This window comes from Arachis stenosperma, chromosome 10 (genome assembly GCF_014773155.1).
Source record: "Arachis stenosperma cultivar V10309 chromosome 10, arast.V10309.gnm1.PFL2, whole genome shotgun sequence".
Lineage (NCBI taxonomy): Eukaryota > Viridiplantae > Streptophyta > Magnoliopsida > Fabales > Fabaceae > Arachis > Arachis stenosperma.
The window spans coordinates 22,400,684-22,412,492 of NC_080386.1; the positions used below are offsets into that span (position 1 = coordinate 22,400,684).

Here is an 11,809-nt window from a genome sequence, read left to right on the forward strand (position 1 = left end):
TTATCAATCAATTTTTCAAAATGTTTTTGACATCTTTTTAATTAATTTTCGAAAATCCTCTTCCCTTCTTCCCACATCCTTCTATTTATGGAGTACTACTCCTTCTTAATGCACAATTCAAACTCTATCTAATCAAGTTCGAATTCTTCTACCTCCTTCTTCTATTTTTCGTTTCCTCTGACACCTTAAGGAATCTCTATACTGTGACATAGAGGATTCCACATTTTTGTGTTCTCTTCTCTTTCATATGAGCAGGAGCAAAGACAAAGGCATTCTTGTTGAAGCTGACCCTGAACCTGAAAGGACCTTGAAGCGAAAGCTAAGAGAAGCTAAGGCTCAACTCTCTGTTGAGGACCTGACCGAATTCTTCAAGGAAGAAGAACCCATGGCAGCCGAAAACAACAACAATGCCAACAATGCAAGGAAGGTGCTGGGTGACTTTACTGCACCTACTCCCAATTTCTATGGGAGAAGCATCTCTATCCCTGCCATTGGAGCAAACAACTTTGAGCTTAAGCCTCAGTTAGTTTCTCTAATGCAACAGAATTGCAAGTTCCATGGACTTCCAATGGAAGATCCTCATCAGTTTTTAGCTGAGTTCTTGCAAATCTGTGACACAGTCAAGACTAATGGGGTTGACCTTGAGGTCTACAGACTGATGCTATTCCCTTTTGCTGTAAGAGACAGAACTAGAATATGGTTGGACTCACAACCTAAAGATAGCCTGGACTCTTGGGAAAAGCTAGTCAATGCCTTCTTGGCAAAGTTCTTTCCACCTCAAAAATGGAGTAAGCTTAGAGTGGAAGTCCAAACCTTTAGACAGAAGGATGGAGAATCCCTCTATGAAGCTTGGGAAAGATACAAACAATTAATCAGAAAATGTCCCTCAGACATGCTTTCTGAATGGAGCATCATAGGTATTTTCTATGATGGTCTCTCTGAACTATCCAAGATGTCTTTGGATAGCTCTGCTGGAGGATCTCTTCATCTGAAGAAGACGCCTACAGAGGCTCAGGAACTAATTGAGATGGTTGCAAATAACCAATTCATGTACACTTCTGAAAGGAATCCTGTGAACAATGGGACAAGTCAGAAGAAAGGAGTCCTTGAGATTGATGCTCTGAATGCCATACTGGCTCAGAATAAGATATTGACTCAACAAGTCAATTTGATTTCTCAAAGTCTGTCTGGAATGCAAAATGCACCTGGCAGTACTAAGGATGCTTCACCTGAGGAAGAAGCCTATGATCCTGAGAACCCTTCAATGGAAGAGGTGAATTACCTAGGAGAACCCTATGGAAACACCTATAATTCTTCATGGAGAAATCACCCAAATTTCTCATGGAAGAATCAAGAGAGACCACAACAAGGTTTCAATAATAATAATGGTGGAAGAAATAGGTTTAGCAAAGGCAAGCCTTTTCCATCATCTTCTCAGCAGCAGACAGAGAATTCTAAGCAGAACCCCTCTGACTTAGCAACTATGGTCTCTGATCTAATTAAAACCACTCAAAGTTTCATGACTGAAACAAGGTCCTCCATCAGGAATTTGGAGGCACAAGTGGGACAGTTGAGCAAGAAAGTTACTGAACTTCCTCCTAGTACTCTCCCAAGTAATACAGAAGAAAATCCAAAAGGAGAGTGCAAAGCCATAACCATGGCCGAATATGGAGAGGAAAGAGAGGAGGTGGACGCCACTGAGGAAGACCTCAATGAGCGTGCACCAACCTCCTCTGAGTTCCCCAATGAGGAACCATGGGAATCTGAGGCTCAAAATGAGACCATAGAGATTCCATTGGACTTACTTCTGCCTTTCTTGAGCTCTGATGAGTATTCTTCCTTTGAAGAGGATGAGTATGTCACTGAAGAGCAAGTTACTAAATACCTTGGAGCAATCATGAAGCTAAATGACAAGTTATTTGGAAATGAGACTTGGGAAGATGAACCTCCCTTGCTCACCAAAGAACTGGATGACTTGTCTAGGCAGAAATTACCTCAAAAGAGACAAGATCCTGGGAAGTTTTCCATACCTTGTACCATAGGCACCATGACCTTCAAGAAGGCCCTGTGTGACTTAGGGTCAAGTGTGAACCTCATGCCTCTCTCTGTAATGGAGAAGCTAGGGATCTTTGAGGTACAAGCTGCAAGAATCTCATTAGAGATGGCAGACAACTCAAGAAAACAAGCTCATGGACTTGTAGAGAATGTTTTGGTAAAAGTTGAAGACCATTACATCCCTACTGATTTCATAGTCCTAGAGACTGGGAAGTGCATGGATGAATCCATCATCCTTGGCAGACCCTTCCTAGCCACAGCAAAGGCTGTGATTGATGTTGATAGAGGTGAACTGATCATTCAAGTGAATGAAAAATCCTTGGTGTTTAAGGCTCAAGGATATCCCTCTGTCACCATGGAGAAGAAGCATGAAGAGCTTCTCTCAAATCAGAGACAAACAGAGCCCCCACAGTCAAACTCTAAGTTTGGTGTTGGGAGGCCACAACCAAACTCTAAGTTTGGTGTTGAACCCCCACATTCAAACTCTAAGTTTGGTGTTGGGAGGTTCCCACATTGCTCTGAGTATCTGTGAGGCTCCATGAGAGCCCTCTGTCAAGCTACTGACATTAAAGAAGCGCTTGTTGGGAGGCAACCCAATGATTATATTTTATCTATTTCCCTTTGTTATTTTATGTTTTTTGTAGGTTGATGATCATAAGAAGTCACAAAATCCATTGAAAAAGCAAAAACAGAATGAAAAACAGGAAGAAAAACAGCACACCCTGGAGGAAGAATTCACTGGCGTTTAAATGCCAGTGAGGCTAGCAGTTGGGCGTTTAACGCCCAGTCTGGCACCATTCTGGGCGTTTAACGCCAGAAAGGGGCACCAGACTGGCGTTAAACGCCAGAAAAGGGCAAGAACCTGGCGTTAAACGCCAGGAATGGGCACCAGCCCGGCGTTTAACGCCAGAAATGGCTCAAAACGTGATTTTGAGCAACATTTGGTGCAGGGATGACTTTTCCTTGACACCACAGGATTTGTGGACCCCACAGGATCCCTACCTACCCCACCACCACTCTCTCTCTTCTTCCCCCATTCACCAATCACCTCAATACCTCTTCCCCAAAAACCCTTCACCTATCAAATCCCATCTTTCTCTTCACCACTCACATCCATCCTTCACAAAACCCCACCAACCTCACCCTTCAAATTCAAACCACATTCCCTCCCAAACCCACCCATAATGGCCGAACTCCATCTCCCCTTTCTCCTATAAATACCCTTCTTCACTCCTTCATTTTCACACAACCTAAACACCACTTCTCCCCTTCTTTGGCCGAATACAAAGCCATCCCCTTCTCCCTCATTTCTTCTTCTTCTACTCTCTTCTTTCTTCTTTTGCTCGAGGACGAGCAAACCTTTTAAGTTTGGTGTCGTAAAAGCGTTGCTTTTTCGTTTTCCATAACCATTTATGGCATCCAAGGCCGGAGAAACCTCTAGAAAGAGGAAAGGGAAGGCAAAAGCTTCCACCTCCGAGTCATGGGAGATGGATAGATTCATCTCAAGGGTGCATCAAGACCACTTCTATGAAGTTGTGGCCTTGAAGAAGGTGATCCCCGAGGTCCCCTTTTCACTCAAAAGGGGTGAATATCCGGAGATCCGCCATGAGATCCGAAGAAGAGGATGGGAAGTGCTTACCAACCCCATTCAACAAGTCGGAATCTTGATGGTTCAAGAGTTCTATGCCAATGCATGGCTCACCAAGAACCATGATCAAAGTATGAACCCGGATCCAAAGAATTATCTTACAATGGTTCGGGGGAAATACTTGGATTTTAGTCTGGAAAATGTAAGGTTAGCATTCAACTTGCCCATGATGCAAGGAGATGCACATCCTTACACTAGAAGGGTCAACTTTGATCAAAGGTTGGACCAAGTCCTCACAGTTATATGTGAAGAGGGCGCACAATGGAAGAGAGATTCAAGAGGCAAGCCGGTTCAATTGAGAAGGCATGACCTCAAGCCCATGGCTAGAGGATGGTTGGAGTTCATTCAACGCTCAATCATTCCCACTAGCAATCAGTCCGAAGTTACTCTAGACCGGGCCATCATGATTCATAGCATCATGATTGGAGAAGAAGTGGAAGTTCATGAGGTCATAGCTCAAGAACTCTACAAGGTGGCGGACAAGTCTTCCACCTTGGCAAGGCTAGCCTTTCCTCATCTCATTTGTCACCTCTGTTATTCAGTTGGAGTTGACATAGAAGGAGACACCCCCATTGATGAGGACAAGCCCATCACCAAGAAAAGGATGGAGCAAACAAGAGACCCCTCTCATCATGAGATCCCTGAGATACCTCAAGGGATGCACTTTCCTCCACAAGACTATTGGGAGCAAGTAAACACCTCCCTAGGAGAATTGAGTTCCAACATGGGACAACTAAGGGTGGAGCACCAAGAACATTCCATCCTCCTCCATGAAATTAGAGAAGATCAAAGAATCATGAGAGAGGAGCAACAAAGACAAGGAAGAGACATTGAGGAGCTCAAGCACTCCATAAGACCTTCAAGAGGAAGAACAAGCCGCCATCACTAAGGTGGACCCGTTCTTTAATCTCCTTGTTCTTTATTTTCTTGTTTTTCGAAAATTTATGCTTTATGTTTGTCCATGTTTGTGTCTTGTGATCATTAGTATCTTAGTGTCTATGCCTTAAAGTTATGAATTTCCTATGAATCCATCACCTTTCTTAAATAAAAAATGTTCTTAATTGAAAAAGATAAGAATTGCATGAATTCTAAATTTTATAACAGTTTAATTATTTTGATGTGGTGGCAATACTTTTGTTCTCTGAATGTATGCATGAACAGTGCATATGTCTTTTGAATTTGTGGTTCATGGATGTTGGCTCTTGAAAGAATGATGAAAAAGGAGACATGTTACTGAGGATCTGAAAAATCATAAAAATGATTCTTGAAGCAAGAAAAAGCAGTGAATACAAAAAAAAAAGAGGAAGCAAGCGAAAAAAAAAAAACCGAAAAAAAAGAAGAGAAAGAAAAGAGAAAAAGAGAGAAAAAGAAAGAAATAAAGTTGTGATCCAAGGCAAAAAGAGTGTGCTTAAGAACCCTGGACACCTCTAATTGGGGACTTTAGCAAAGCTGAGTCACAATCTGAAAAGGTTCACCCAATTATGTGTCTGTGGCATGTATGTATCCGGTGGTAATATTGGAAGACAGAGTGCTTTGGGCCACGGCCAAGACTCAATAAGTAGCTGTGTTCAAGAATCATCATACTTAACTAGGAGAATCAATAACACTATCTGGATTCTGAGTTCCTGAAGAAGCCAATCATTCTGAATTCCAAAGGATAGAGTGAGATGCCAAAACTATTCAGAGGCAAAAAGCTAAAAGCCCCGCTCATCTAATTAATACTGATCTTCATAGATGTTTTTGGAGTTCATTGCATATTCTCTTCTTTTTATCTTATTTGATCTTCAGTTGCTTGGGGACAAGCAACAATTTAAGTTTGGTGTTGTGATGAGCGGATAATTTGTACGCTTTTTGGCATTGTTTTTAGTATGTTTTTAGTATGATCTAGTTAGTTTTTAGTATATTTTTATTAGTTTTTAGTTAAAATTCACTTTTCTGGACTTTACTATGAGTTTGTGTGTTTTTCTGTGATTTCAGGTATTTTCTGGCTGAAATTGAGGGACCTGAGCAAAATTCTGATCCAGAGACTGAAAAGGACTGCAGATGCTGTTGGATTCTGACCTCCCTGCACTCGAAGTGGATTTTCTGGAGCTACAGAAGCCTAATTGGCGCGCTCTCAACGGCGTTGGAAAGTAGACATCCTGGGCTTTCCAGCAATATATGATAGTCCATATTTTGCCCAAGATTTGATGGCCCAAACTGGCGTTCAAAGTCACCTCAAGAAATCCCAGCGTTAAACGCTGGAACTGGCACCCAAATGGGAGTTAAACGCCCAAACTGGCATAAAAGCTGGCGTTTAACTCCAAGAGGAGTCTCTACACGAAAAATACTTCATTGCTCAGCCCAAGCACACACCAAGTGGGCCCGGAAGTGGATCTTTATGTCATTTACTCATCTTTGTACACCTTAGGCTACTAGTTTTCTATAAGTAGGACCTTGTACTATTGTATTTGACATCTTGGTAGCTATCTTTGAGTTTTATGCTATCTTAGATCATTTGGGAGGCTGGCCTCACGGCCATGCCTAGACCTTGTTCTTATGTATTTTCAACGGTGGAGTTTCTACACACCATAGATTAAGGTGTGGAGCTCTGCTGTACCTCGAGTATTAATGCAATTACTATTGTTCTTCTATTCAATTCCGCTTGTTCTTTGTCCAAGATATCACTTGTTCTTCAACTTGATGAATGTGATGATCCGTGACACTCATCATCATTCTCACTCATGAACAAGGTGACTGACAACCACTCTTGTTCTACAAGCAATCAAAGCTCCAGTGAATATCTCTTGGATTCCTGATAACACGATGCATGGTTGATCGCCTGACAACCGAGTGCTCGCCTGACAAACGAGCCAGCCATTCCGTGAGATCAGAGTCTTCGTGGTATAGGCGAGAACTGATGGCGGCATTCAAGAGAATCCGGAAGGTCTAACCTTGTCTGTGGTATTCTGAGTAGGATTCAATGATTGAATGACTGTGACGTGCTTCAAACTCCTGAAGGCGGGGCGTTAGTGACAGACGCAAAAGAATCACTGGATTCTATTCCGGCCTGATTGAGAACCGACAGATGGATAGCCGTGCCGTGACAGGGTGCGTTGAACATTTCCAATGAGAGGATGGGAGGTAGCCACTGACAACGGTGAAACCCTTGCATAAGCTTGCCATGGAAAGGAGTAAGAAGGATTGGATGAAGACAGTAGGAAAGCAGAGAGACGGAAGGGAAGGCATCTTCATACGCTTGTCTGAAGCTCTCACCAATGATATACATAAGTATCTCTATCTTTATCTTTATGCTTTATTCGTTTATCACTATACCCATTTGAGTCTGCCTGACTGAGATTTACAAGGTGACCATAGCTTGCTTCATACCAACAATCTCCGTGGGATCGACCCTTACTCACGTAAGGTATTACTTGGACGACCCAGTGCACTTGCTGGTTAGTTGTGCGAAGTTGTGTTTATGCCATGGTATTGAGCACCAAGTCTTTGGAGCCATTACCGGTGATTATTTGAATATGGACAAAGTAGTGATCACAATTTCGTGCACCACTGAGCAATGAAGCATTTTCGTGTAGAGACTCTTCTTGGAGTTAAACGCCAGCTTTTATGCCAGTTTGGGTGTTTAACTCCCATTTAGGTGCCAGTTCCGGCGTTTAACGCTGGAATTTCTGAAGGTGACTTTGAACGCCGGTTTGGGCCATCAAATCTTGGGCAAAGTATGGACTATCATATATTGCTGGAAAGCCCAGGATGTCTACTTTTCAACGCCGTTGCGAGCGCGCCAATTGGGCTTCTGTAGCTCTAGAAAATCCACTTCGAGTGCAGGGAGGTCAGAATCCAACAGCATCTGCAGTCCTTTTCAGTCTCTGGATCAGAATTTTGCTCAGGTCCCTCAATTTCAGCCAGAAAATACCTGAAATCACAGAAAAACACACAAACTCATAGTAAAGTCCAGAAAAGTGAATTTTAACTAAAAACTAATAAAAATATACTAAAAACTAACTAGATCATACTAAAAACATACTAAAAACAATGCCAAAAAGGGTACAAATTATCCGCTCATCACAACACCAAACTTAAATTGTTGCTTATCCCCAAGCAACTGAAAATCAAATAAGATAAAAAGAAGAGAATATACTATAGACTCCAAATTATCAATGAAACTTAGCTCCAAATTAGATGAGCGGGACTAGTAGCTTTTTGCCTCCAAACCGTTTTGGCATCTCACTTTATCCTTTGAAATTCAGAATGATTGGCTTCTTTAGGAACTCAGAATCCAGATAGTGTTATTGATTCTCTTAGTTAAGTATGATGATTCTTGAACACAGCTACTTATTGAGTCTTGGCCGTGGCCCAAAGCACTCTGTCTTCCAGTATTACCACCGGATACATACATGCCACAGACACATAATTGGGTGAACCTTTTCAGATTGTGACTCAGCTTTGCTAGAGTCCCCAATTAGAGGTGTCCAGGGTTCTTAAGCACACTCTTTTTGCCTTGGATCACAACTTTATTTCTTTCTTTTTCTTTCTCTCTTTTCTCTCTTTTTTCTTTTTTTTCGTTTTCTTTTTTTTTTGTATTCACTGCTTTTTCTTGCTTCAAGAATCATTTTTATGATTTTTCAGATCCTCAGTAACATGTCTCCTTTTTCATCATTCTTTCAAGAGCCAACAATTTTAACATTCATGAACCACAAATTCAAAAGACATATGCACTGTTTAAGCATACATTCAGAAACAAAAGTATTGCCACCACATCAAACTAATTAAGCTAGTTTTAAAGATGAATTCGAAATCCTGTACTTCTTGTTCTTTTGTGATAAAAACAGTTTTCATTTAAGAAAGGTGATGGATTCATAGGACATTCATAACTTTAAGGCATAGACACTAAGACACTGATGATCATAAGACACAAACATGGATAAACATAAGCATAAATTTTCGAAAAACAGAAGAATAAAGAACAAGGAGATTAAAGAACGAGTCCACCTCAGTGATGGCGGCTTGTTCTTCCTCTTGAAGGTCTTATGGAGTGCTTGAGCTCCTCAATGTCTCTTCCTTGTCTTTGTTGTTCCTCTCTCATGATTCTTTGATCTTCTCTAATTTCATGGAGGAGGATGGAATGTTCTTGGTGCTCCACCCTTAGTTGTCCCATGTTGGAACTCAATTCTCCTAGGGAGGTGTTCAGTTGCTCCCAATAGTCTTGTGGAGGAAAGTGCATCCCTTGAGATGAATCTCTCCATCTCCCATGACTCAGAGGAGGAGGCTTTTGCCTTCCCTTTCCTCTTTCAAGAGGTTTCTCCGGCCTTGGATGCCATAAATGGTTATGGAAAAATGAAAAGCAACGCTTTTACCACACCAAACTTAAAAGGTTTGCTCGTCCTCGAGCAAAAGAAGAAAGAAGAGAGTAGAAGAAGAAGAAAATGGAGGAGATGGAGATGGCTTTGTGGTTCGGCCTTTATGGGTGGGTTTGGGTGGGAAAGTGGTTTGAATTTTGAATGGTGAGGTAGATGGGGTTTTATGAGGGATGGATGTGAGTGGTGAAGAGAAAGTGGGGTTTGATAGGTAAGGGATTTTTGGTGAATGGGTGAAGAAGAATGAGCGTGGTGGGGTTGGTGGGGATCCTGTGGGGTCCACAGATCCTGAGGTGTCAAGGAAAAGTCATCCCTGCACCAAATGGCATGCAAAATCACGTTTTGAGCCAATTCTGGCGTTAAACGCCAGGCTGGTGCCCATTTCTGGCGTTTAACGCCAGGTTCTTGCCCTTTCCTGGCGTTTAACGCCAGTCTGGTACCCCTTTCTGGCGTTAAACGCCCAGAATGGTGCCAGACTGGGCGTTAAACGCCCATCTGCTAACCTTACTGGCGTTTAAACGCCAGTAGGTTCTTCCTCCAGGGTGTGCTATTTTTCTTCCTGTTTTTCATTCTGTTTTTGCTTTTTCAATTGATTTTGTGACTTCTCATGATCATCAACCTACAAAAAACATAAAATAACAAAAGAAAATAGATAAAATATAACATTGGGTTGCCTCCCAACAAGCGCTTCTTTAATGTCAGTAGCTTGACAGAGGGCTCTCATGGAGCCTCACATTTTCTCAGAGCAATGTTGGAACCTCCCAACACCAAACTTAGAGTTTGAATGTGGGGGTTCAACACCCAACTTAGAGTTTGGTTGTGGCCTCCCAACACCAAACTTAGAGTTTGACTGTGGGGGCTCTGTTTGACTCTGATTTGAGAGAAGCTCTTCATGCTTCCTCTCCATGGTGACAGAAGGATATCCTTGAGCCTTAAACACAAAGGATTCTTCATTCACCTGAATGATCAGTTCACCTCTATCAACATCAATCACAGCCTTTGCTGTGGCTAGGAAGGGTCTGCCAAGGATGATGGTTTCATCCATGCACTTCCCAGTCTCTAGGACTATGAAATCAGCAGGGATGTAATGGTTTTCAATCTTCACCAAAACATCCTCTACAAGTCCTTGAGCTTGTTTTCTTGAGTTGTCTGCCATCTCTAATGAGATTCTTGCAGCTTGCACCTCAAAGATCCCTAGCTTCTCCATTACAGAGAGAGGCATGAGGTTTACACTTGACCCTAAGTCACACAAAGCCTTCTTGAAGGTCATGGTGCCTATGGTACAAGGTACTGAAAACTTCCCAGGATCTTGTCTCTTTTGAGGTAATTTCCGCCTAGACAAGTCATCCAGTTCTTTGGTGAGCAAAGGAGGTTCATTCTCCCAAGTCTCATTTCCAAATAACTTGTCATTTAGCTTCATGATTGCTCCAAGGTATTTAGCAACTTGCTCTTCAGTGACATACTCATCCTCTTCAGAGGAAGAATACTCATCAGAGCTCATGAAAGGCAGAAGTAAGTCCAATGGAATCTCTATGGTCTCATTTTGAGCCTCAGATTCCCAAGGTTCCTCATTAGGGAACTCATTGGAGGTCAGTGCACGCCCACTGAGGTCTTCCTCAGTGGCGTTCACTTCCTCTCCTTCCTCTCCAAATTCGGCCATGTTGATGGCCTTGCACTCTCCTTTTGGATTTTCTTCTGTATTGCTTGGGAGAGTACTAGGAGGGAGTTCAGTAACTTTCTTGCTCAGCTGTCCCACTTGTGCCTCCAAATTCCTAATGGAGGACCTTGTTTCAGTCATGAAGCTTTGAGTGGTTTTGATTAGATCAGAGACCATAGTTGCTAAGTCAGAGGGGTTCTGCTTAGAATTCTCTGTCTGTTGCTGAGAAGATGATGGAAAAGGCTTGCCACTGCTAAACCAGTTTCTTCCACCATTATTGTTATTGAAACCTTGTTGAGGTCTCTCTTGATTCTTCCATGAGAAATTTGGATGATTTCTCCATGAAGAATTATAGGTGTTTCCATAGGGTTCTCCTAGGTAATTCACCTCTTCCATTGAAGGGTTCTCAGGATCATAAGCTTCTTCTTCAGATGAAGCATCCTTAGTACTGCTTGGTGCATTTTGCATTCCAGACAGACTTTGAGAGATCAAATTGACTTGCTGAGTCAATATCTTGTTCTGAGCCAGAATGGCATTCAGAGCATCAATCTCAAGAACTCCTTTCTTCTGATTAGTCCCATTGTTCACAGGATTCCTTTTAGAAGTGTACATGAATTGGTTATTTGCAACCATTTCAATCAGCTCTTGAGCTTCTGTAGGCGTCTTCTTCAGATGAAGAGATCCTCCAACAGAGCTATCCAAAGACATCTTGGATAGTTCAGAGAGACCATCATAGAAAATACCTATGATGCTCCATTCAGAAAGCATGTCAGAAGGACATTTTCTGATCAATTGTTTGTATCTTTCCCAAGCTTCATAGAGGGATTCTCCATCCTTCTGCCTGAAGGTTTGGACTTCCACTCTAAGCTTACTCAATTTTTGAGGTGGAAAGAACTTTGCCAAGAAGGCATTGACTAGCTTTTCCCATGAGTCCAGGCTTTCTTTAGGTTGTGAGTCCAACCATGTCCTAGCTCTGTCTCTTACAGCAAAAGGGAATAGCATAAGTCTGTAGACCTCAGGGTCAACCCTATTAGTCTTGACAGTGTCACAGATTTGCAAGAACTCAGCTAAGAACTGATGAGGATCTTCCAATGG

At 42.2% G+C, this 11,809-nt stretch overlaps 2 non-coding genes across 2 annotated transcripts; one reads left to right on the forward strand and one right to left on the reverse strand.

Annotated features, from left to right (window-relative positions):
- Positions 1-790: 790 nt before the first annotated feature.
- LOC130959727 (small nucleolar RNA R71) lies at positions 791-898 on the reverse strand. The gene has a single exon (XR_009078794.1). It is a non-coding gene; the product is annotated as a small nucleolar RNA R71 (small nucleolar RNA).
- Positions 899-11,476: 10,578 nt separating this feature from the next.
- Positions 11,477-11,584, forward strand: LOC130958554 (small nucleolar RNA R71). Its single transcript, XR_009077668.1, has one exon. It is a non-coding gene; the product is annotated as a small nucleolar RNA R71 (small nucleolar RNA).
- The last annotated feature ends 225 nt before the right edge of the window (positions 11,585-11,809 follow it).